This window comes from Bos indicus, chromosome 14 (assembly GCF_029378745.1).
Source record: "Bos indicus isolate NIAB-ARS_2022 breed Sahiwal x Tharparkar chromosome 14, NIAB-ARS_B.indTharparkar_mat_pri_1.0, whole genome shotgun sequence".
Classification (NCBI taxonomy): domain Eukaryota; kingdom Metazoa; phylum Chordata; class Mammalia; order Artiodactyla; family Bovidae; genus Bos; species Bos indicus.
Genome location: NC_091773.1, coordinates 33,695,858 through 33,723,537, shown reverse-complemented (window position 1 = coordinate 33,723,537; position 27,680 = coordinate 33,695,858). Strand labels below are relative to the sequence as shown.

Genomic DNA, 27,680 nt, shown 5'->3' with positions numbered 1-27,680 from the left:
GGAAGCGTTAACTCACCTGCATGCGATATTGAGTACTCATCAAGCAGAACGAAACGCAAAGCTGTCATTTGTCATCTGCATGATGTCACTCACTACCCAGGAGAGTTCTTTCTGCTGACAAAGACTTCAGAGTAAGTGGCTGAGAGGGCAACCTTCCCCAGCCTCCGAAGAGCTCCTAACTGTCCTCCATCAATCACCAGGGGAAGAGGCGCTTCCTCCGGGCTGGGCTTGTCCCTCGGTCCAGCCCGCATCCCCAGTGCATCAGTGCCGAAGGGGACAGAGCCCTCCTCTGACTGTCAGCACCAGGCTCACTACTGTCCAGACCCAGTGCAGTGCCGCCAGCACCGAGCTTTGGCTTTGCTGCAGCAGATCTCAACCTGCAAAGCAAAATGATTGATGGGCTCTGAGGCTGGAGGTGACTCTTTCACCTTAAAAAAATAATAAAATCTGGAGGGGAGCACTGCAAAGTCTTTGTAAGTCTGCACAGGAGGAGACTTCAGAAAGGGTTGGAAAAATGCCCCTTTCACTTTAGAACACTAACCTGCTGGACGCTGTTCTTTAGGACTTCTGAAAGATAGCAAAGGGCTCATTAAAAAAAAACAAAAAAAGCATCTTTCTCTTGAATGTTCATGAGGGAGCATCTGTATGGGAATTTCAACTGCCCTAAAATTAATTAGATGGCAGCTGGTTCCAGCACCCATTCTCTCTCCACACTTCTGAGGTCTGTATTTTGATCCTCAACAATCAACTGACATCAGATAAATACGAATCACGAATGAAGTGTGAGGAACCAGAAGAAAAAGGACTCCGTTGCTCACTTCCATGTCTTAAATTCTGGAGGGTGACACGGGGCAGTGAAAGAAGAAAGAAGGGTATACTGTTTCCCCCTGCCATACAGATTATTGTGTTTTACACAAACACACACGCCCCCATTATTTTAAACTTTATGAGCTGTTTTGTAAACAGTTCTAATGCTTTTGACTCTGCAGCCTGTAATTATTCCTTGGGAGGGAAGGAGAGAGGGAGAGAGAGAAAGAGAGAGAAAGAGAAAGACTCAATAAGAAGTAGGCTTTAAAACAAAAATCCAGTGTCTGCAGCAAGGCAGTCCTGACCACATTATCTGCAGAGAAACCAGCTAACCACCTCCGATTGATCCTGTGGCTTGAGAAAGTCAATATGCACAGTTTGGCGTGTGGGTTTTTTCTTGTTTTCTGTTTGGTAATAACTTGGGGTTATTTCAGTGATTGCGGTGCCTGCTGAACACTGAAAGCACGCAATTGTTCTGCCCTGACTGGTGGGTTTCTGGGCATTTGGTTCAAATCATGAGAAAACTGATAGGAGCACGAAAAGACAAGAAAGCGAAAGAAGTGAATGAAACAATGACTCTCTCCCGTGGAGCAAGCATCAGTCTAAAGAGTTAAATACAGAAATTTCTTAGAGGGTTGGTTCTTGAAGTAATAGAACTTTACCCACCTCTCAAAGCCATGTATGAAGAGATAGTTAACAGGGTTTCTTGCATCACCGATCATTTAAACCAACCTCTGTGGACAATGGTGACCCCCAAAATACAGCCAGACTCACACTGTATCGTGTGTGCGCGGTGCTTGGTTTAAATAATCAGTCACACATGCAACTGAAAATTCTTGACAATTAAGATGCTGATAACATTCCTTGGAACACAATCCATGTTCTGGGTTATTCTTTTCTTTATCTTATTTACCTTTACTTCCTCTTTTAGGAAAAAGAAAATCAGCCTTAATGGCACCCTGTATAAACTACATTGAAAGTCATTTCCTAATAAAGAAAAGAGACAGGAGAGAAGATGCGAGCTTTACCTCTAAAGTGGCTTGCCTTGCCTTTCTGGAGAGTTAAAAGGTGCGAAAGAGACCTACATTTTTTGTTTTTCTTTTTTTTTCTGCCACAGTTTATTATTGATTCAGGGGATTCATATGTAAAAGCCGAGAAGCTGAGTGGTAAAGAAAATGGAACTTTCAGACAAGTCTGTTCAGCAGGAGCACTCCCTTGACTAAAACACACAAAACACAGCACTCTGAAAAAAAAAATGTGCACACAGACAATTCTTTATTCAAAATTGACCTTTTAGAACCTGTCATCCTCTCACTGCCTGGTTTCTACCTCCAGAAGGAAAAAAAGTGAAGAAGAAGAAGAAAAAACTGACAGACAGAACGCAGACCTTGACAAAGGAGACAAGGATGCAATGTTCGAAATGGATACTTGGTGGCGGACGACAGGCGTCCTTAGAGACTAACAATTTGTCTTGAGAAATAGTTGAAAATGGGAGAAATGTCCAAAGAGGTTTTTCTCACACATGGAAAGTGAACTTGAGGAACGGTGCTGTATTCATGAAGCGGGACCAGAACACAAGCTGCTTTTTCTTTAGGATCTAAAATGAAAACACCAACTATCACTATGGCCAATTGATGTGGAAAGTTTGCAGTACTTTGTTTGGGGCAGTCAAGCCAACTATAAATGTGACATAAAAAGTTTCAAGTCACATATAAAAGAAAGAAAAGACTGGGAAGCCTTCAAGCCAATTGGATAGCAAGTCTAGTTCACATATGCTTATCTAGCAAAGCCCCACACTAAAACAAAGCCCTCATTGCCCTCATGGGTTTAAGGGGGTCTCTGTCTTCAACACAGTCCCCCCCTTGTCTAGACAGCTGGGGTGGAGGTAAAGGGATGGTGGTAATATGCTTGTCCACAGCCCTGGTTGTCAAGGTATAATCTGGGCTTTGGGGGACCCTGAGATCCTCACAGATGGAATCCAAAAGACCAGAACTATTTTTTTTTTTAGTAAGACTGGGTCTTTATCTTATGTTTATTTTTAATTATTATTTTTGGCTGTGCTCCATCTTCATTGAGGCACATGGGGGCGTCTCTAGTTGTAGAGCCTGGGCTCTCCATTTGCCATAGTGAGATCAGCAATCCCTGTCATGGGGGGATCTTAGTTTCTTGAGCAGGGATGGGACCCACATCCCCTGCATTGGAAGATAGACTCTCAACCACTGGACCACCAGGGTTGTCCCAGACCGGAGCTATTTTGATAAGAACGCCAACACTTCATCCCTCCTGTACACTTTGTTGAAATTTGCACTGATGGTCTAAGAGCAACCATTTGTAAAAAACCAATTTGTACAACCGCTTTAGTACAAATGCAGGGAGCATCACATATAGTTTTTTAAAAAGCCAGTTTCACTCAAGATGAAGCTGTAAAATGATTAATTTGATTAAGCCCTGAGTGTCAAATACACATAGGCCTCCCAGGTAGCTCAGTGGTAAAGAATCTGCCAGCCAATGCAGGAGATGTGAATTTGATCCTTGGGTTGGTACATCCTCTGGAGAAGGGAATGGCAACCCACTCCAGTATTCTTGCCTGGAGAATCCCATGGACAGAGGAGCCTGGCAGGTTGTAGTCCACGGGGTCTCAAAGAGTTGGACACAACTAAGCAACTAAGCATGTCCCTGTGTGCTCAAATACATGTCTTTTCTTTTACATTTTCTGTTTTATCAGAGAAAAGGGACACATAAAACCCTCTGCTGTGTATGGAGGTGTGATGCTTATCAAGGGAAACCACTGTGTGACTAAGCTGCAAGGTGAACTGGATCCATCTCCTTTCTGTTTTTAGTCAAACACTATTTTTACTTGGTAGAACTATTTGAACTCGGATTTTTGGAAGACGTTTTCTCAAGTCATGAATGAACCAAGACTCACTTCAAGGAAAACAACTGACAGTATTCGTCACATTTGTTGCTAATGACAGAAATCTAGTTTTCAAGTCAAAAGCAAAATTTTGGAAAACTTTTATCTGCCACTGTGAGCTTGGCAGCTTCTCAATAGGTAAAACTTTTCTGATGACGTTGATGTTGATATTAACAAATGTTATTTTGTGATATAAAATGAAATGTGTCAACATTTAGACTATTAGTATAAGTCAGTGAACCAATACTTCTGAAATGACCAAATGCAATGTTACAAAATTATACAGAAGTAAAAAAAGCTCACTCAAAGTGCAAAATGACCACTGAATCTTAATATAAGAAAGTATTAAAAGCTCATTCATGTGGTTTCAGATTTCTTATGACAACTGACCTATAGGAATCACTACTTGTCAAGTTTTGGTATAGTATCAAAGAAGATCTATAAGTATCTGAAAAAGCTTTTGAAATAATTCTCCAACTATTTACCCATGGGAGGTTGAATTTTATTCCCATAGCTCACCCAAAACAATACATTTCAACAGATTGAATGCAGAAGCAGATATAAAAATCCCGTTCTCTTGTATTCAGATAAATATCAGATTTGCAAAAATGTGAAACATGCCATTTTAATCACCAATATTGTTTTGGTTTGCAAAATAGTTATTTTTCATAAAATATATCATTTAACATATAAATGTATTGTTTTTAATTAATAAATATTTTTAAAAATTCTCAGTTTGAATTTTTAAGTATCAATAGCTAAAATCCCCATAAAGTGAAAGCCACTCAGTCATGGCTGAGTCTTGCAACCCCATGGACTATACAGTCCATGGGATTCTCCAGGCCAGAATACTGGACTGGGTAGCTGTTCTCTTCTCCAGGGATCTTCCCAACCCAGGGATTGAACTCAAGTCTCCCAAATTGCAGGCAGATTCTTCACCAGCTGAGGTACCAGGGAAGCCCCAAATCCCCATAAACACAAGCTTAATAAATTACTTTATTTTTTTTAATTAATTTACTTTTGGCTGCCTATATGGCATCCAAGCTCCTAGTTCCCTGACCAGGGATCAAACCTGTGTCCCTTGCACTGTGAGAACAAAGTCTTAACCACTGGACTGCCAGGAAGTCCCACAAGTTTAATAATATAAAGGGATAAAAACAGAATTTCAATAATACAAAAGGATTTCACGTTCAAAGGGTTTGAGAATTACTGGCCTAGAGTATACAGCCTTTCACCTCTAAGGCCCTCGTCACAAACTTAATTCATTCCCTCCTGCCCCTTAAAGCTTTGAAAGTTTACTAAGTTCTAAGTGCCTGGTATCACTGTTCAGTGATGACATTCTGTGTTTTTTCTTTTTTAATCTGAGGATAACACAAAACTTTATAAATGAATGCCCACACATCTCAAGTATGAGAGAGATAGGCTCAGAACAGCCCACTCAGCACAGAAATCAACCTCTTAAGGATGAGGCAAAGGAATTGTTTCCAGCACAAAGCACTCCACTTCAGAGTGAAGACAGAGAAAAAAAGGGACATCATAACCAATCACAGCAGTAGGGGAGATTAGGCCAGCAGCATGCAATTATTCAAAGCTGAATTTAGCCAGAACACACTTAGTTTATCATTAGAGTGAAGTGAAATAGGACTATACTAGCAAGAAGGTGGAATCCCCCCTCCTGATTCCCCCAATCAACAGAGTTCTCAACATATCCTGGGGTCAGTTTACATGGCCCTCTTCCCTTAATTTTGACTTTCAAGTTTCCCATACATCACTTTTTTTTTTTTTTCTATAGAGGAAGCCTTCAGGATGTGCTAGCTTCTTTATGATATATGTGAAACTATGAAGGAGCTAATTTCTTCTTTTAAAAACCCCATAGCTGGCAAAGTTCATCTACTGTTAATCCCCAGAAAGCCTGTTCACGTATCTACTTTATTACAACTCCAAGCAAATAAGATAGACAACAGTCTCCTTCTGGTGCAGTAACATTTTTATACCCCTCGAATAATAAATCTCTCCCAGCCACCAATGACAGCTGGAAAGTGTGCATCTCTGACCTGGAGCATCTTTGGGGAAACACTTGGCTAAATGATGAGATCCTCCTTGAACAATGTTTGCTTTTCTTCCCCTTTCCCCCTTTCTGTTCTTTGTCCCCATAACACTGTGAATAGTGACATTGGAAGGAACCTTGAAAAGTCATCTGTTCACAAAATTGTTAGTGTTGATCATCCCCAGGGTACGGTGAGGCAGAGGAACAGATTCTATTTTTTTATTTCATTTATGTCTAAGTTGGATTTTTCCCCATGATCTGTTGCACAATAAAAATAGAAAAAGTATTTTTAAGCTTCCTAGGTTTTCTCTTTGTCTTCTCATGGAGGAAGAGGATAGAAAGATATAAGCAGTGATAAGAATGAAGGGAGAGGCTATAGCAAGAAATATACTTATGAGGGAGGTGGAAGGGGGGTATAAGAGGGAGGGGACAAACGTATACCTAAGGCCAATTCATGTTGATGTATAGCAAAAATCATCACAATATTGTAAAGCAATTATCCTACAATTAAAAATAAAATATAAATTAAAAAAAAGAAGAAATGTACTTATGAGGATTATCCTACAAAGACAGGAGTTACCTACATAACAAGGAGCTCACCAAGAACATTTTAGGAAATGCAAAGCATCCAAGATGGAGATTTTCCCAGCTTCTTTCAAATAGAAATTAGGAAAGCAAAGGAAAACAAAGTGACCTAAAAATTATGAGAACAAGACAAACCCAGAAGGACCTGATATTTTTGAAGCAGATGCTACAGAGTGTCTTACAGGTCTGATAACAGTCATGAGTTTCAGTGGTGGCCATGAGCTCCAAGATAAGGGGAATAAAAAGATTGCTGACTTTTAAAAAGGGGGACATTGGAAACTTCAGTTTGGGTCTGATGATAGGAAGCATATTGATAAAAAGAACCATAAATGTGGTCTTAGAAATCTTAGTTATGTCTTAAACTATATGGTTTATTATATTAAATTTGCCTTTGGTTTCATATTCTTATACCTTAACTGTGTTGAAGTATCTTAAAGGTATTGCAGAAGTTAGCAGAAACAGTTTACTGCAATAACAAGGAAAAACAAACAAACAAATATCAATGACTTAACACATACTGCAAGTCACACACAGAGTGACAGGGAGCTTTGATCTGCTCGATCGTGCATAGATGCAGTCTGATGGGGGCACTGTTGTTTTATTCTTGCCATAGCTGGATGGAGAAGAAGAGGAAGAAAAAAACTGGAGATTCTTGTGGTAGAGCTTTTCATAGCTCCAACCCAGAAATGACTCCAATCACTTCTAATATTTCATTGGCTGAAACTAGTCACATGACCCCAACCAACTGCAAAATTGACGGCACAGATGAAGTGTGCTGAGCACTACCCTCTACCACAAGCATCACGTTTCATCAGTACCTTATGTATTTATCTCTTTTTCCTAACTATTTGGGTTCACCAAAAAGTTTGTTGAGGTCTTTCTGAAAGACGCCATGGAAAAACTGGAAAGAACTTTTTTGCCAAACCAATAGATATACACACACATGTGCATAGTTAAGATACACGTATAAACATATTCACACATACAGACACATATTCAAGTAATGAGGAAACATAGTTTTCTTTGTATTTTAAAGTTCAAGCATTCCTAAATAACTAAAAATGTACCTCTGAACAAAGTTGGGAATTCTGGGGACATATTTTGTTTTAGTCTGTTTCTCTGATGTGTATCATTTGGCACAATATGAATTTATTTCAAAGTTCTACAATTCCTGTGATACGTTTTAAGTTGAAGAAAATATTTAAAAAATACTCAGGTGCTATATTTAGATTTCAAAAGCATTTCTCAAAATATTTTCTTGTAGTTAACATCTTTGTGAGGAAAGAGGAACACCTGACTTTAAAAATTAAGCCACAGTCAAGAGAGTTTGTGCTGGCCTATTTTCTACGTGATAAAGCTCACTACCAACATAACATACTTTAACATTTCTAAGGCTTTAAATACAGCAGCTGAGCACCAAAGAATTGATGCTTTTGAACTGTGGTGTTGGAGAAGACTCTTGAGAGTCCCTTGGACTGCAAGGAGATCCAACTAGTCCATCCTAAAGGAATATTCATTAGAAGGATTGAATATTCATTGGAAGGACTGATGCTGAAGCTGAAACTCCAATACTTGGGATGTGAAGAACTGACTCATTTGAAAAGACCCTGATGCTGGGAAAGATTGAAGGTGGGAGGAGAAGGGGATGACAGAGGATGAGATGGTTGGATGGCATCATCAACTCAGTGGACATGAATTTGAGTAAACTCTGGGAGCTGGTGATGGACAGGGAGGCCTGGCGTGCTGCAGTCCATGGGGTCGCAAAGAGTTGGACACGATTGAGCAACTGAACTGAACTGAACTGAAATACAGCAGAGTGGAGATACAAGTTCCTTCCAAGGGACCCTGCTGGCCTCATATGGAGTCATGATGCAGAAAAGGAGGTCTGGGAACACTGTGAAAAATGAATATGCATTTCAAAAGACAGCAAATTCTAGTTCTTAGCTCAAGATTTAGGGATGAGTTATGGGGAATTCACAGTTGCGATAGTGGTAAAGAACCCGCCTGCCAATGCAGGAGACATAAGAGACAAGGGTTTGATCCTTGGGTCAGGAAGATCCCCTGGAGGAGGCCATGCAACCCACTCCAGTATTCCTGCCTAGAGAATCCCATGGACAGAGGAGCCTGGTAGAGTCCATAGGGTCACAGAGTTGGACATGACTAAAGTGACTTAGCACGCACACATGCATGTATGGGGAATAGCTCTGTTTTTCAATTTTTCCTTCCACAATGTATACCTTACAGGAAAGCCTTCGAAGAAAATCAAACATCCATATTTAAGTCAACTGCAGTTCTCAGAGATCCATTTTCAAAAGACACCTTAAAATTCAGATTTTGATGTCATTCAGTTGCTAACTTGTGTCTGACTCTTTGCAACCCCATGGACTGTCCTATACAGATTGCTCAAACTCATGCCCATTAAGTCGATGATGCCATCCAACCATCTCATCCTCTGTCATCCCCTTCTCTTCCAGCCTTCAATCTTTCAGATTAGTTCAAGTATAATTTCAAAAATACTCCCTTCACAAGTTGTACTGGGAAATGCTGGTTTGAGTTTTGGGGCAGGAGGTTAAATATATCATTCTAAGTCTTTATATGACAAAAATCACCGTCAATACCCTATTCTGTTCAGATTGTCATCATTCCTTCAGTTGTATACTTATCTCCAGTGAGTACCAAGCAAAGTTACACATTTATCAAGTAAAAAAAACAACTCTACTTCAGTTTCATATGAGATTCAGGTTGGCAATCATGGAAAATATAATTACAGTAGAACAAACCGAGTAACTAGCAGGCCTCACTAGGAAAATTAATTTACTGATTATAACCACAAAGCACACATAAAGCATACAGCAAAGATAAATTTTCTACCCATTTTTATTGACATCCATCTGATTTACGGCATTCTTATCCAATCAAATTCATCTGTTAACTCTTAAAATAGTATTTGGATGTAGAGATATTTATCACAGTTTTCAGGTGAATTAGCACCTGAAGAGACCCAGTATGACATTTTTAAAACCATAAATTCACTACCACTGATTCGAATGACGGTGCTTACATTGAAGGCCTATAGTAATCCGAAACTTAAAACACAACTTATGTCTTAGCTTTTTGTCTAAGCAGAAGCTGGGAAATATTTTAGCTAATGAAAACCCATATTTTTCTCTATTGTTACAAAAAAGTGAACTTTATAAAGTCTTTTAATTTTATTTTTAATTTTTATTGGTTGTGTTGGGTCTTCGTTGGGTCTTCGTGCACGGATTTTAGCAGTTGCAGCACATGGGCTGAGTTGCTCCAAGGCATGTGGAATCTTCCTGGACTGGGGATTGAACTCTGATCCCCAACACTGAGAGGCGGATTCTTATCCACTGTACCACCAGGGATGCCTGATGAACTTTTAAGCAGAGGAATTTATAGAATGAAACAAGAGCTGTATTATCACTGTAAACTATTATCTATCATATCTGTAAAATAATTTTCCTGAAAAGGCTCAGATTATGGTGTATTCTATGGATATTTGGGGCAAATGTATGTTTATTGTCACTAGAATATCTTTATAAATAGATGTTTACAGCTGGCCAAGTCCCTAAATATCATCTACTACACTTCTATACTATAAACACTCAATGTTGCTCTACTTCTAGAATTTATTTTTTCACTAACAACTCTACTTTGTTTTAAGCCTTCATTTCTCAGCACACACAACACCAGCACTTGTCACACAAAGGAGCTGATATAATTAACCCAGATGATGTGCCCCACAAGTAAAATCAGCCATTCATGAAAGCTGGTCACCAGAGGCCATTTCAAACAATGCATATTTCAAAGTAATCTAAAGTAATCCCTTCTCTCCAGATTTGGTTTCCATGAAGTCTTAAGCACATGTGCGCTACAAAAAGGAGGCTTATTAAAACCTGATGTGATATCAGAGATTATAATGCAACACGGTTGGGCTCATTTTAATATGAGTCTTCAAGAAGAAAGCGATTTTCAATTATATTTGTAGGCTTACTAAAACATTATGCGTATAAAGGTATGTGATGTTTACTAATTAAGGAAAAAATGAAGAATGCTCTCCTGTTATCTGAATCAGGCTTGTATATAAAATTTGCATATAAAAGTGGAGGAGAAACTAAAACAGTTTTTACTGATGGACAGATTAGCTAAAGGCAGCATGTATTTATAACTCTAAAGAGTGAGGAGTTTAGGTTGTTTAGAAAATTCCTTATAAAGTTGTGAATCTCTAGTATACCATTCTTTTGGCTTGCTATGGTGAAACATTATCAAAATGTGTTGTGGCAGTGGCATGGCATGGCACTTCAAAATAGCATGGCAGCTTCAAAACACTAGTTGTCATCAACAGTAGAACTGGCTTATTGGGTAAGTCTGGCTGCTTATGAAGTTTACCAGACTTTCAGTCCTGGTGAATCTCTGGAAGCTTTGTTTGTTTGTTTTTCCTAATCTTTTTTCTATTTGCTGGATGTAGTTAGTTCCAATTGTAGATGAAAATACAAAGAATTAGATTTGATATGCTTCTGGTCCCTCCATTTCAGGATCTCCTGCCTACAGCTTTGTATCCTTGAAACTCAAACAAAAGGAAAGTTGTATGTGATCATGAATGGGTTCACAAAATGAGCAGAGAGCAACACCCTAACACAGAAAATCTGCTGTTCCCCATTGGAACATGGCTTCACAAACCTGATTATATATAAGAAAGGAGGGAAATTACCTCCTTTGCTCTAGACAGCTAATGTGAAGGAGGCAGTCTTGAAAATATGGTATATTAACAGCATCTCTGAGTTTGAAGGTATTACAAAGTGTTTATGTCCCCCACTGCATTCATATGTTGAAATCCTAACTTCCAGTGAGACAGTATTAGGAGACAGAGTCTTCAGAAAAGTGATGCGGTCATGAGGCTGGAACCCTCAGAAACGGAATTAATGCCCTCATAAAACAGACCACAGAGAGCTCTCCCCACCCCCACCTTCTACCATATGAGGACACTGAGAAGATGGTCATCTATGAACCAGGTAGTGGACTCTCACCAGATACCCCATCTACTAGCACCCTGATCTTGGATTTTCAGCTTTCAGAACAATACAAAATCAATGTTCGATATTTAAGTCACCCAATCTATGGTGTTTTTGTTATAGCAGCCCAGACAAAGACAAGGGATCTTAAAGTTCACCTAGATTATTTTTTAACTAATGAATAAAACTTCTCTGACTGTGTGGATCACAATAAACTGTGTAAAATTCTTAAAGAGATGGGAATAGAGGACCACCTGACCTGCCTCCTGAGAAATCTGTATGCAAGTCAAGAAGCAACAGATAGAACTGGACACGGAACAACAGACTGGTTCCAAATCGGGAAAGCAGTATGTCAAGGCTGTATATTGTCATCCTGCTTATTTAACTTATATGCAGAGTACATCATGTGAAATGCCGTGCTAGATGAAGCACGAGCTGGAATCAAGATTGCGGGGAGAAATATCAATAACCTCAGATATGGAGATGACACCACCCTTCTGGCAGAAAGTTAAGTAGAACTAAAGAGCCTCTTGATGAAAGTGAGAGGAGAGTGAAAAAGTTGGCTTAAAACTCAACATTCAGAAAACTAAGATCATGGCATCTGGTCCCAGCACTTTATGGAAAATAGATAGGGAAATAATGGAAACAGTGAGAGACTTTATTATTTTGGGTTCCAAAATCACTGCAAATGGTGACTGCAGCCATGAAATTAAAAGACACTTGCTCCTTGGAAAAAAAGCTATGGCCAACCTAGACAGTATATTAAAAAACAGAGACATTACTTTACCAACAAAGGTCCATTTAGTCAAAGCTATGGTTTTTCCAGTAGTCATGTATGGATGTGAGAGCTGGACTATAAAGAAAGCTGGGCAGCAGAGAACTGATGCTTTTGAACTGTGGTGTTGGAGAAGACTCTTGAGAGTCCCTTGGACTGCAAGGAGATCCAACCAGTCAATTCTAAAGGAAATCAGTCCTGAATATTCATTGGAAGGACTGATGCTAAAGCTGAAACCAATACTTTGGCTACTTGATGCAAAGAACTGACTCATTGGAAAAGACCTTGATGCTGGGAAGACTGAAGGTGGGAGGAAAGGGGATGACAGGATGAGATGGTGTGATGGCATCACTGACTCAGTGGACATGAGTTTGAGTAGGCTTCGGGAGTTGGTGATGGACAGGGAAGCCTGACATGCTGCAGTCCATGGGGTCGCAAAAGAGTCAGACATGACTGAGGGACTGAACTGAACTGACAGCACCAATAAAAAATGTCCCTGGTGGATGTCACAGACCTCATCAGGCCACCTGTTTAGTTTGGGGTAGAATTAAGATTAAAAATCTGTCCCTTTAATTGAGCAAAAATCTCTCCTCCTATCTTCCAGGTATTTAATCATGCTCTATTCTACTGAACCACACAAAATAATTCTAAATTCTTCTCAATAGCAAATGCTTTAAATATTTGAAGATTGTTTCCATCTAAGTCTTGAATCTTTTCCTCTTAATAAACAAACTTATGAGGTAAATTATGGGAGAGCAGTGGAAGGGGTAATTTTGAATTGGGTCATTGGGTGGTTAAGTATTATCTCAATAGATCCAACAAAACTGTAGTTACACAGATAGGAAGCCAGTATACTTAATGTCCATCTGACTCAAAGGAATTGCTTTTCAAGTTCACCAAGAAAAATTCCTTATACACCACTACTTTCGTGTTTGGACTAAATTCAACTCAGAAATCATTCAAAATTTCCATTAAGTAATTCATTAATCCGTTTTTTGACAGTTTTGATAAAACTTTATTTGTAAGCACTGAAATTTAAATTTCATATAAATATGTCACACAATATTATTCCTTTTGATTATTTTATTTTTTTAATTGGAATATATTTGCTTTACAACACTGTGGTTACTTTTTGCTGTACAACAAAGTGACTCAGCTATATGCATGTATCCCCTCCCTCATGAGCCTCCATCCCACCCCTTTAGTTCATCACAGAGCAGTGAGCTGAGCTCCCTGTGCTATACAGCAGGTTAACCCACTAGCTATCTATTTTACTATTAATCGATTTTATTGGAGCATAAAGCCAGACAAGAAAGATGAAGGTCTAGGCTAAGAATCCTGATCTAAGAACTAGATATTTTTCCTTCCAATTTAGGTGACTGATTTCTCTCTCGATTTTGAGAAAGTTTTCCTTCTAAGAAAAACATCCTCTTTACCACATTTGGCTTCCGTTTCAGAACATGTGTGTGCATGCTCAGCCATGTCCAACTCCTTGAGACCCCATGGACTATAGCTCCCAAGGCTCCTTTGTCCATGGAATTTCCTAGGCAAGAATACTGGAGTGGGTTGCCATTTCCTATTCCAGGGGATCTTGCCAGCCCAGGGATCAAACCCAAGTCTTTGTTTGATGTCTCCTGCATTGGGAGGCAGGTTCTTTACCACGAGTGCCACCTGGTAAGACCAGTTTCAGCATACTGGATACTTTAAAAGAGCCATGCAAGAGAAGAACCATTTTACTATTAAACAAAGGCCCCAAGCTCAAGTACTTAAGTCATAAGGTAGAGCAGGGGCTCACTATAATCAATGGAAGTCTTGTTAATTATTTCAGAGTTCCTGATTCACAGGGAGAGCCCAAGATACTGCAAGTCTAACAAGTTACTGGGGGATGCTGATGCTGGTAGTACTGGTCCAGGGCAGAGCAATCAACTCACTCACTTTAGCAATAGGAAAGGCAGGTGGAACCAGGCCTGGGGGAGGCATTTCAGGTCTTTCCCTGAGGGTTGATTTCTCAGGCCTTGGCATTGGCTGAGACAGCTGATCATTCACAAAACAGGACTCTTGGGATTGCCAATTATTTCATAGCTGATAGGATCATTCTCTAAGATTATCTTTTGCAGAGTTGCTGAAAAGGCAAGCTTTCAACAAACCCTGTAGGAACTGAAAGAGTTTTCTGCTGGAGAGCAAATATCCAAAAGTGTTCTTTTGCACAGCTTTCAGAGGACCCTCTCATATTCTTTTCTATATATTCTCTTTCAATGTCTGAAGGAACTAGGTTCCACAAATCCTTGCATGCGTGAATTAGCGAAGTCTTACAGTGGCACGGTGTGATGACGAAATCTGTTACATTTGTTAAATGATGGTTAGGAACTAAGACAGGTTTACTATCACCACCACTGGTTTTCCACCTTTAGGTAAACTCTTACTAGAGATTAAGGCAGCAGAGTGAGATACTGCTTCTGTTTTGAGGAAGTCCATCTTCAGTTTGCTAATTCTGTCCAGCTGTCTCTGCCAATCGCCCACTCTGGGTCTTTTACTCTCATTTATCACCTCCTCTTTGAGACACTAGCAGACAAATACAGATGCAGTAAGAAAACAAACTGACTCAATGACACAGCATGATCCCAGAAGATATCAACCCACCACAGTGCGCAACACACATTCGATACTCTGGGAACCCCCAGGCTGAATTCTCCTTCTGATGCTGAGCAAGAGGAGGAAAAGGGATGAGGCCACACAGAAGTGAACTGGGAAACAGGACAGAACCTCCTGAAACTAGTGTGGTGGGTGGAAACAGAAGGAAGGTCAAGTTTGCATCCTTCCAGACTTTCTTTGTGTATCTTTAACTCTTGTAGCAGCTACTTCTTAGGAAACTGAGTCATCCTGGTCGAGAAGAGATAAGAATTCTGGAATCTGGTTTTACCAGTTGCCTGACTTTGGGGAATGTATTCCAGCACCCTGTGACAGCTGTGGGGACCTGGGCACTTCTCAGAAGTGGCATATCTTGAATTTGTGGCCTTCCCCTCCACGTTTCCATTTTCTTGTCGATTTCCCTTTCGTTCCTCACATACAACTGCCCTCACATGCTCCTTGACTATGTCAAGTCCTCCACCACACCCTCCTTCCTTCTGCTTTCATGGGTCTCCAACCTTTTACTATTCCCAACATGTGGATCAGACTTTACCCTTTTATCAAGAAGTAACAGGGACTTCCCTGGTGGTGTAGTGGTTAAGAATCTGCCTGCCAGTGCAGGGAATGTGGGTTCGATTCCTGGTCAGGAAACTAAAATCCCACATGCCACAGGGTAACTAAGCTTCTGTGCCACAATGAGAGAAGCCCACGTGCCATTACTAGAAAAAGCCTGCTCACCACAATGAAGACCCAGTGCAGCCAAAAATTTAAAAACAAATAAAACACAGAATATAAAAAGAAATAACAATTTTCACTAATATCCATTGAGCACTTGAAAAGTGAAAGTGCTAGTTGCTCAGTCATGTCCGACTCTTTGTGACCCCATGGACTATACCCTACCAGGCTCCTCTGTCTTATGAGATTTTCCAAGAATACTGGAGTGGGTTGCCATTCCCTTCCCAGATGAATTTGCCAATCCAAGGATCCAACCCAGGTCTCCTGCATTGCAGGCAGATTCTTTACCATCTGAGCCCCCAGGGACGCCTATATCATGTACTAAACTTGTCTTCAGCCCCTTTTATCCCCATCATGTACCAATGAAGCAGGCACTACTATTGCTCTATTTTTTTTTTTTTTTAATGAGGAAACTGAGACTCAGAGAAGTTAAGGAATCCATCCAAGGTTACACAGCGGCAGGCAGAACTGGGGCTACCCCACACCAGAAACTTCGTTCCTAACTGTTCTGTTTCTCTATTTTCTCCTAAAGTGCATTTTCACTTGAAAAGATCTTGGAGACCTAGTGAATTCTGAATTGGCCAAATTAATAGGGAGAAATCTGGGGCTGAAAATGAGTGGCAGGTGTTGCTGAAGTTTCCAGGCAGCGGCCACCGCACCTTAGAGCATCTCCCCCAGGAGCACGCAACAGGGCATCCGCAGAGGAGCCACACATCACGAACAGGCCCCCTTTCACTTTCCAAACACAAGGGGACCCCTCTGAGCTCAGTAAAACAAAGAGTCGTTGCTGGGTGAGACAGTGGACTGGCGTTGGTTGAACATGAATATTCAAGACCACGAGTCACAGCTCCATGAATTCGGGGGTCTCCTCTATTTGTATTTAGTATTGTGCAGTCGCGAGACAACTTGCAATGATTAATTAATCCTGGGTGCCGAGGCAGAAGGTGAAATAAGTTGTGCATAGTCACGAAGCTGGTCATTCTCAGGCTCAGAGTTAGTGCCGGAGGGCTTCCTTTTCCAGAGACAGAAAGAAGATAGCACTTGGCTTTCTGCTTTACGCCTATGATCCCAGAGATCTATACTCACAACCCCTAAAATTTTCTAAAAGGAGGGCAGGTGGCTGCCAGCTGTCCTTAACCCACACCCTTATGACATCATCCTCCATATCACCAGTCCATGGAGACTCCATCCACTGAGAGCCCCCCACCTCCATCAGGCCTTGTTCCTTGGCCCGTGACTTGCTGGGTGAATGAGGGGGACAATCTAGTTTATATATTGTACATGGCTCCTTGTGGCTGTTTTCCCACCATCTCTTCATGTGCAATTTTAATTGACGTTAGGGACTTCCCTGCTGGTTCCATAGTAAAGAACCCAACTGCCAATGCAGGAGACACGGGTTCAATCCCTGGGTAGAAAAGATGCCCTGGAGGAGGAAATGGCAACCCACGCCAGTATTCTTGCCTGGGAAATTCCATGAATAGCAGAGCCTGGCAGGCTACAGTCCACAGGGTGGCAAAAAAGTCAGATACAATTTCGTGGCTAAACAACAACAGTTGAGGAAACTGAGACTCAGAGAAGTTAGTAATTCATAGTAATACTTCAAGAATCTATTAGAGTTAGGGGGAAGTAAAGGTGTTAGTTGCTTAGTCGTGTCTGACTCTTTGTGACCCCATGGACTGTAGCCTGTCATGCTCCTCTGTCCCTGGAATTCTCCAGGCAAGAATACTGGAGTGGGTTGCATTTTCCTTCTCCAGGGGATCTTCCAACCCAGGGACTGAGCCCAGGTCTCCTGCATTGCAGGTGGATTCTTTATCATCTGAATCACCAGGGAAGCCAAGAGTTGGGGGAAGGGTCTCTAAATATGTGAACTTCCATGAAATCTTATTTAAATTATGTAAAGGCAGGAGCTTAAAACAAATAAACAGGAACCATTATGAAACATACTGAATGTGCAAAAAAAAAAATCTCCCGGAGCTCAGAGATATAACAAGAAAGGAAGGGTTATGTCTCCCTGTGTTACATGGAGGCCACAGGGGTGGTGGCTCTCTGAGTCTTCCCACTCCAGGCCTCAGGCCGAGGAAACAGCCCCATTGCGAGTCACGCCAGATTCAGGACAGACACCAGGGGCAGAAGAGTTCGTGGAAATCTGGAATGCCATTCCTACTCATTGGCTTGGACATGGCATCTGATGCACCTGCTCACTTGGCTCTGGCCAAAGCAGTGCGTGTGGTGGAGCCCAGGGTGGGGTGGGGGCAGGGTCTGTTCCCAGGGAGGTTCTGCAAGTCCCAAGCAGTGGGCAGGGACGTTGAACTCTGGTCACATCTCTGGTGGAGGGGGGCAGGGGCGGTGATAATCGGAATTATGATTTAATCTATGACATGCACTTTCAAAAATGAATCATGTATTTCCTAGTTCTCAAAAAATACTGGGAATGATGTCACTGTTGTGTTTGTTTTATGGCTTTGGGTCATCACTGTTAACGTAAATACTGCTTTTAAGCTATAAGTCAGACTTTTTCCTACTGGGATGTGGAAAGCTGTTTGCCCAACACATAAATGACAAGGGACTGATACTGTTTGGAATTCCTCATGAATACCTTTCACAGGGTTGTTTTCACCTCCTTCGCTATCCATTATCACTTGTAGTTATTGTAAGGGTATTTACCTCTCACAACTCCACCCTCCCTCTGCCTAACATGCTAGGGAGATGCTGAAGAGATGGCTTGTTAGATTTACCTGCAAAGTAAGAGGGAAGACATGACTCTTTTAAGTGCAATACATCGGTAGGTTTGATGCATAGCCTCTGGACAAACGTTTGGGTGTGGCTACTTCCTGGGTTATTAGATTCCTTCTTGTTCTTGTGTGTCTGGCTTGTTGAGAGTGTGAAATAAGCAAAGTCAGGGAAGACTGAGTGTGGAATTGAGTTCCAGGTAGCAGCCTTGTTTTGCCATTTTCCATATTCTTCCCTATACAGTTGACTAAGCAGTAAAACTACCTGTCATTTCTTGCTCAATTCCATTTACCTTAATCACTGCATACATTTAATTCACCAGTCTTGTAGAGCTTCTGAGTAAAGCATGATTGGAGATACTGGGTGAATGCGAAAAGAGCCCTGCTTCCAAATGGGGAGTTATATCCAGGGCTAGGTATAATACAGATCCAGAATGTGCTGCCAACTGCTCTCTTTCTAAAGGTTGGACAGACACCATACTCTGAAAGCCCCCAGCATATATTCAGGAAAGTTGAAACCTCTAACTTGAAAAGATATATGCACAATAATGATCCTACCAGCACTATTTACAATAGCCAAGGCATGGAAGCAACCTAACGTCCATTGACAGATAAATGGATAAAGAAGATGTGGAGATGTGGTATATACATACAATAGAATACTACTCAGCCATAAAAAAGAGTGAAATAACGCCATTTGTATCAACATGGATGGACCTAGGGATTATCATGTGTAGAGAAAGACAAATATCATATGATACTGCTTACATGTGGAATCTAAAATATGATAAAATTATTTTATTTATAAAACAGAAATAGACTCATAGACATAGAAAACAAACTGTGGTTACCAAAAGGGAAAGGCAGGGGGAAGGATAAATTGGAAATTTGGGATTAAGAGATACATACTACTATATACAAAATACATAAACAACAAGGATCTACTGTATAGCACAGGGAACTATACTCAATACCTTGTGATAACCTATATGGAAAAGAATCTGAAAAGGAATATACATATATAACATAAAACTGAATCACTTTGTGGTACACTTGAAATATTGTAAAACCACCACACTTCAATAAAAATATTAAAAAAAAAGAAAGGCTCCCTAGAATGTGCACAATATTCACTCTGGGTTGATATCACCCTGAACACCATAGTGGAATCTGACGTTCATTTTTTCCAAATTAAAAAAACCACAAAGAGCTACATTAGCCAGTCAAGGTAAGATGAAAGTCAGGAGTTTCCACCTTGGTTAGTAGACAACTATTTCTTAGCTGGCACTTTCCTTGACATACATTTAGTTATCCCCTGAAAGTCTGACCTTAAGTTGATAGTAACTGAACTGTGAACAAGATTTTTCATACACTTAGGTATTTTCTCACATTTCAAATCCCATTAGTACCTTTGTTGTTCTTTGGATAAATTAAATCCTTCTATGTTCACAATCCATCACACTTCAAGAAAGACTTTGGCATGGATTATTATTTGTTCTTCACAGTAACTTCTGTAGGAAGCTACAGAATGCATTATTATTCCTTCTCTAATCCACTGGCATCCCCTAGAGGAGGTTCAGAAAGCTGAAACTCACATTCCAGTTCTGACTCTGAACCTGGGAACTTTTCCTCCCCCCAAAATCAGTTCTTTTCCATTTCCCCCCATTATTTTGCTAATAATCACCAACTTAATAATCCTGGACATAAATGTTAGAAATATACAGACTAGTGCGTGCATGTGCACTAAGTTGCCACAGTTGTCTCCAGCTCTTTGTGACCCTATGGACCACAGCCTGCCAGGCTCCTCTGTCCATGGGGTTCTCCAGGCAAGAATACTGGAGTGGGTTGCTATCCCCTCCTCTATGGAATCTTCCTGACCCAGGGATTGAACCCACATCAATAGTTGATAATCAATCAAGTCTAAGAAGCACAGAGAGTCCCATAAAGGATAAAGCCAAGGAGAAACACATTGAATATGTGCTCCATGCAAACTGAAACACATATTAATTAAACTAACAAAAAATAAATGAGAAAAAAATGAAAAGCAACAAGGGAAAAGCAATAAGTAACAGAAAGGAATCTCCATAAGGTTAAGAGCTGATCTTTCAGCAGAAACTCTGCAGGTCGAAGGGAGTGGCAGGATATATTTAAAGTAATGAAAGGGAAAAACCTACAACCAGGATAATTATACACAGCAAGGATCTCATTCAAAATCAATGGAGAAATGAAAAGCTTTACAGATAAGCAAAAGTTAAGAGAATTCAGTATCACTAAACTAGTTTTACAACAAATGCTAAAGGGGCTTCTCTATGCAGGAAACATAAGAAAAGGAAAAGACCTACAAAAACAAACCCAAAACAATTAAGAAAATGCCAAGAGGAATGTATATATCAATAATCACTTTAAATGTAAATGGATTAAATGTACCAACCAAAAGACATAGCCTGGTTGAATGGATACAAAAGCAAGACCGGTATATATACTATCTACAGGAGTGTTTTTTGCTATGACCAGTGCGTTCTCTTGACAAAACTCTGTTAGCCTTTGACCTGCTTTGTTTTGTACTCCAAGGCCAAATTTGCCTGTTACTTCAGGTAGCTCTTGACTTCCTATTTCTGCATTCCAGTCCCCTATAATGAGGAAGACATCTTTTTGGGGGTGTTAGTTCTAGAAGGTCTTGTAGGTCTTCATAGAACTGTTCAACTTCAGCTTCTTCAGCATTACTGGTCAGGGCATAGACTTGGATTTGATATTCCAAGTGATATTCAATGGTTTGCCTTGGAAACAGAGATCATTCTGTTGTTTTTGAGGTCGCATCCAAGTACTGCATTTTGGAATCTTTTGTTGACTATGATGGCTACTCCATTTCTTCTAAGAGAGTAGTACATATAATGGTCATCTGAGTTAAATTCACCTGTTCCAGTCCATTTTAGTTTGCTGATTCCTACAATGTCTATGTTCACTCTTGCCATCTCCTGTTTGACCACTTCCAATTTGCCTTGATTCGTGGACCTATCATTCCAGGTTCCTATGCAGTATTGCTCTTTACAGCATTAGACTTTACTTCCATCACCAGTCACATCCACAACTGGGTGCTGTTTTTGTTTTGGTTCCGTCCCTTCATTCTTTCTGGAGTTATGTCTCCACTCTTCTCCAGTAGCATATTGGTCACAGTATGAAAAGGCAAAAAGGTATGACACTGAAAAGTGAACTCCCCAGGTCGGTAGGTGCCCAATATGCTACTGGGGATCAGTGGAGAAATAACTCCAGAAAGAATGAAGAGACGGAGCCAAAGCAAAAACAACACCTAGTTGTGGATGTGATGGGGGGTGGAAGTAAAGTCCGATGCTATAAAGAGCAATATTGCATAGGAACCTGGAATGATAGGTCCATGAATCAAGGCAAATTGGAAGTGGTCAAACAGGAGATGGCAAGAGTGAACATCGACATTTTAGGAATCAGTGAACTAGAATGGACTGGAATGGGTGAATTTAACTCAGATGCCCATTATATCTACTCCTGTGGGGAAGAATCCCAAAGAAAAAATGGAGTAGCCATCATAGTCAACAAAAGAGTCCCAAATGCAGTACTTGGATGCAATCTCAAAAACGACAGAATGATCTCTGTCATTTGTTCCAAGGCAAATCATTCAATATCACAGTAATCCAAGTCCATGCCCCGACCAGTAATATTGAAGAAGATGAAGTTGAACGGTTCTATGAAGATCTACAATACCTTCTAGAACTAACACCCCCCAAAAGATGTCCTTTTCATTATAGGGGACTAGAATGCAAAAGTAGGACGTCAAGAGATACCTGGAGTAACAGGCAAATTTGGCCTTGGAGTACAAAACAAAGCAGGTCAAAGGCTAACAAGGTTTTGTCAAGAGAACGCACTGGTCATAGCCAACACCCTCTTCCAACAGCACAAGAGAAGACTACACAGGGACATCACCAGAGGGTCAACACCGAAATTAGACTATTAGACTAATATTCTTTGCAGCCAAATATGGAGAAGCTCTATACAGTCAGCAAAAACAAGACTGGGAGCTGACTGTGGCTCAGATCATGAACTCCTTATTGTCAAATTCAGACTTAAATTGAAGAAAGTAGGGAAAACCACTAGACCATTCAGGTATGACCTAAATCAAATCCCTTACGATTATACAGTGGAAGTAACAAATAGATTCAAGGGATTAGATCTGATAGACAGAGTGCCTGAAGAACTATGGATGGAGGTTCATGACATCATATAGGAGGCAGTGATCAAGACCATCTTCAAGAGAAAGAAATGCAAAAGGCAAAATGGTTGTCTAACGAGGACTTTCAAATAGCTGAGAAAAGAAGAGAAGCTAAAAGCAAAAGAAAAAAGGAAAAATATACCCATTTGAATTCAGAGTTCCAAAGAACAGCATGGAGAGAGCAGAAAGCCTTCTCAGTGATCAGTGCAAAGAAACAGAGGAAAAATAATAGAATGGGAAAGACTAGAGATTTCTTCAAGAAATTTAGAGATACCAAGGGAACATTCCATGCAAAGATGGGCACAATAAAGGACAGAAATGGTATGGACCTAACAGAAGCAGGAGATATTAAGAAGAGGTGGCAAGAATACACAGAAGAACTATACAAAAAAGATCTTCATAACCCAGATAACCACAATGGTGTGATCACTCACCTAGAGCCAGACATCATGGAATGTGAAGTCAAGTGGGCCTTAGGAAGCATCATTACAAATAAAGCTAGTGGAGGTGATGGAATTCCAGTTGAGCTATTTCAAATCCTGAAAGATGATGCTGTGAAAGTGCTGCACCCAACATGCCAACAAATTTGGGAAACTCAGCAGTGGCCACAGGACTGGAAAAGGTCAGTTTTCATTCCAATCCCAAAGAAAGGCAATGCCAAAGAATGCTCAAACTACCGCACAATTGCACTCATCTCACACGCTAGAACGTGATGCTCAAAATTCTCCAAGCCAGGCTTCAGCGATATGTGAACCATGAACTTCCAGATGTTCAAGCTGTATTTAGACAAGGCAGAGGAACCAGAGTTCAAATTGCCAAGATCCACTGGATCACTGAAAAAGCAAGAAAGTTCCAGGAAAACATCTACTTCTGCTTTATTGACTACACCAAAGCCTTTCACTGTGTGGATCACAACAAACTGTGGAAATTCTTAAAGAGGTGGGGATATCAGACCATCTGACCTGCCTCCTGAGAAATTTGTATGGAGGTTAGGAAGCAACAGTTAGAACTGGCCATGGAACAACAGACTGGTTCCAAATAGGAAAAGGAGTACATCAAGGCTGTATATTGTCACCCTGCTTATTTAACTTCTATGCAGAGTACATCATGAGAAATGCTGGACTGGAAGAAACACAAGCTGGAATCAAGATTGCCGGGAGAAATATCAATAACCTCAGATATGCAGATGACACCACTCTTAGAGCAGAAAGTGAAGAAGAACTAAAGAGCCTCTTGATGAAAGTGAAAGAGGAGAGTGAAAAACATGGCTTAAAACTCAACATTTAGAAAACTAAGATCATGGCATCCAGTCACATCACTTCATAGCAAATAGATGGGAAAACAATGGAAACAGTGAGAGACTTTATTATTTTGGGCTCCAAAATCACTGCAGATGGGGACTGTAGCGTGAAATTAAAAGACGCTTGCTCCTTGGAAGAAAAGCTATGAGCAACTTAGCATATTCAAAAGCCGAGACATTACTTTACCAACAAAGGTCCATTTAGTCAAAGCTATGGTTTTTCCAATAGTCATGTATGGATGTAAGAGCTGGACGATAAAGAAAGCTGGGCAATGGAGAATTGATGCTTTTGAGCTATGGTATTGGAGAAGACTCCTGAGAGTCCCTTGGACTGCAAGGAGATCCAACCAGTCCATCTTAAAGGAGATCAGTCCTGAATATTCATTGGAAGGACTGATGCTGAAGCTGAAACTCCAATATTTTGGCCACGTGATGTGAAGAACTGACTCATTGGAAAGACCCTGATGCTGGGAAAGATTAAAGGTGGGAGGAAAAGGGGATGACAGAGGATGAGATGGTTGGATGGCATCACCGACTCCATGGGCATGAGTTTGAGTAGGCTCTGAGAGTTGGTGATAGACAGGGAGGCCTGGTGTACTGCAGTCCATGAGGTCGCAAAGAGTCAGACATGACTGTACACCTGAACTGAGCTAAACAATTGATTTACAGTGTTTCAGGTGTATGGCAAAGTGATTCAGTTTTGTATATCTATAGACATAGATATGCACATATATACATATTCTTTTTCAGATTCTTTGCCATTGTAGTTTATTACAAAATATTCCTCAGTGATCCTTACTATTCTTTCCCCTTTGGTAATCCTAAGTTTGTTTTCCATGTCTCTGAGTCCATTTCTGCTTTGTAAATAAGTTCATTTGTATTATTTTTTTAGATCCCACATATAAATTATGTGGGATCATATGATATTTGTCTTTGTCTAATTTACTTCACTTAGTATGATAACCTCTAGGTTCATCCATGTTGCTGCAAATGGCATTATTTCATTCTTTTTTATGGTTGAATAATATCCCATTTTTGGGATGGGATGAGTGTCATTTCTGACTCTTTGCAACCCCTTGGAATGTGGCACACCAGGCTCCTCTGTCCAAGGGATTTTTGAGGCAAGAATACTGGAGTGGGTTGCCATTTCCTCCTTCAGGGGATATCCTGACCCAGGGATCAAATCCACATCTCCTGTGTCTCCTGGATTGGCAGGCAGATTCTTTACCACTGAGGCACTTGGGAATATATATGCCACATCTTTACCCATTCATCTGCTGACAGACATTTAGGTTCCTTCCATGTCTTGCCCACTAAAAATAGTTCAACAGTCATTTTGAACCATAATATACACTCACTGATGGAATGTTCCATGGTGGAGCAGAGAGGGAAAAGCATCTGGGTCCCTAGTGACTATTATCCCAGCCCTGACAATCTGACTCTGGGTGGATTTTACTTGCGAGAACAAAACCTTTTGTGACTAAGGCAATATTTTGATTTCTGCTATGTGGAGTCAAAATGTCCAATGACATCTCCTTACTAACACTACTGTTTTTTTCCCCCCTGATTCTACCTCCATCCTGTATTTAACATGTTAGGAAAACATGGGCTTTTAAATCAAATCAGAAGAGTTTGATTTCTAGTCAAAATAAGAAAAAACAAAACCTGTGGTTAATGAGAGATTTAAAGACATAAGAAACTACACAAATAAATGCATAATTACAAGTTATGTTAAGCGGGATAAAATCACAGGGGCAAGTGGCAACATGAAATTCTCTCAGCAGGCTTTAAGCCCCAAACTAATATTTACCTAATATTTAAGGCAGTTTAAGGTTTCTGGGTCAATTAAAGAATGTTAGAAATCTCTCATTAGGCCCAGAGATGAGATTATTCTGGTGATTTCCCAGGCTTCAAGTGGATTTTATTAAGGTATGAATTGACTTTTAGCATCTTAAAAAAAAAATGCCTGAAGATTTTCTGTAGATAATAATCAGTACCCTATATAAATTTTCTTAAAACAGGTTAAATTGTAACCCCCCCCCATGAAAAATTTCATATTTTACAACCAAAGGAGGAATTTTAATATTTTTAAAAGATTTACTTATTTTATTATTGTCTTACCTAAATGCAAAATTTTATTGGATTAAAAAGATGGGAACAAAAACAACCCCTGTAAAGAAATGTTAACATATGTTTATTCATGAGAAAAACTTAATTATCTCTCTTCATCTGCAGACCTTTTCATTTTTCACCTTCCCACTCTTGCAAATACAACTTTTATTTTTGGTTGAAAATAGGGATTCTGCCTTAATTTGAATAGCAAGGATTTTCTAAAAAATTTAAACTCCTGAATTCAAAACCCAAGGTCTCTATGCTTTAAAGGAATTTTTAAAAAGGGTTTGTTCTTCATATATATCTCAGTTATGTGTCAGATATGCCTCAAGTTAGGATTTTTGAAATTCAGAGTAATGCGTAAGTGACACACTAGTCTTAGACTGGTGAGACTGCCTTCATAACAATTACTAATGGTTAATCCAACATTACTGTTAAGAAACTAGCAAAGCTGAGGAGGGAAAAATATGAATACACAAACCAAAATACCTTATTCAATTTACATTTTGTTGTTGTTCAGTCGGTCAGTCGTGTCTGACTCATTGCGACCCCATGGACTGCAGCATGCCAGGCTTCCCTGTCCTTCACCATCTCCCAGAGTTTGCTCAAACTCATGTTCATTGAGTCAGTGATGCCATCCAACCATCTTGTCCTCTGTCATCCGCTTCTCCTCCTGTCTTCAGTCTTTCCCAGCATCAGGGTCTTTTCTAATGAGTCAGCTCTTAGCATCAGGTGGCCAAAGTATTGGAACTTCAGCAAAGTCCTTCCAGTGAATATTCAGGATTGATTTCCTTTGGGATTGACTGGTTTGATCTCCTTGCAGTCTAAAGGACTCTCAAAAGTCTTCTCCAACACCACAGTTCAAAAGCATCAATTCTTTGGTGCTCAGCCTTCTTTATTAGGTCCAACTCTCACATCCATAAACGACTACTGGAAAAACTAGCTTTGACTATACAGACTTTGTTGGCAAAGTAATTTCTCTGCTTTTTAATATGTTTACCATGAAATGAAAATTATCTGGTAAATCTGATTAGTGCATATTGTGTTTTCCAAACTGTTTCATGTCATGCACACACAGAAAATAATAACACCAATTCTGTATGGCACAGCCTGCCAATGCCGGAGATGCGGGTTTGATTCCTGGGTCAGGAAGATCCCCTGGAGAAGGAAATGGCAGCCCATTCCAGTATTCTTACCTGGAGAATCCCCATGGACAGAGGAGCCTGGTGGGCTACAATCCATAGTGTTGCAAAGAGTCAGACATGACTGAACGACTGAGCACAGGTACAGTCCACTAGAATAAGCAGACAAGGGGACTCTGCTCATTCTCTGCTTATTCTCACCCTTCCCAGCCATCCTGAACTGAGGACATGGGTATCTTGACACGCTTGCCATCTCTTTGTGGCCTGCTGCCAACACAGAGGGATTACTAAGGTGCTGGGTTCTAGAGAACTGAATTGGGCTGTGAGGTTTTTAAACTAATGTGGTTTTTTTGTCTAAAAAATATTATGTAGAGACAATGAAAATAGAAGATTAAAAAAATCAGAGCCTTAATTTCTATATTTGTAATGTAGTGTATACAGTGGTGCTTTTAGAGTTAAAAAAAAAAAAGGCAGAAGTAGTCTGATTTGACCAATAAAAGGAATCAACTGTACAATCAACTTAAATCTCACCTCCAAAAAAGCAGGCTCATAGAAGTCACATAGACTCATATAGTCAAGAATGGACTTTAGAAATCATCTTATTTAACTTATTTTGGAATTGTGGCAACAGAG

The 27,680-nt window shown here is 40.2% G+C and overlaps 1 protein-coding gene across 5 annotated transcripts in view; it reads right to left on the bottom strand.

Annotated features, from left to right (window-relative positions):
• Window positions 1–27,680, bottom strand: part of SULF1 (sulfatase 1) — a 199,094-nt gene that overhangs the window by 95,587 nt on the left and 75,827 nt on the right. Inside the window, exon 1 of one of the 5 annotated variants that reach the window (XM_070802642.1) lies at window positions 17–37. The exons of the other annotated variants lie outside the window; for them this stretch is intronic. The gene's annotated coding sequence lies outside the window, so the exon portion shown is untranslated. Of the gene's footprint in view, window positions 1–16; window positions 38–27,680 lie in introns of those variants that run through there. 5 annotated transcript variants of the gene reach the window in all.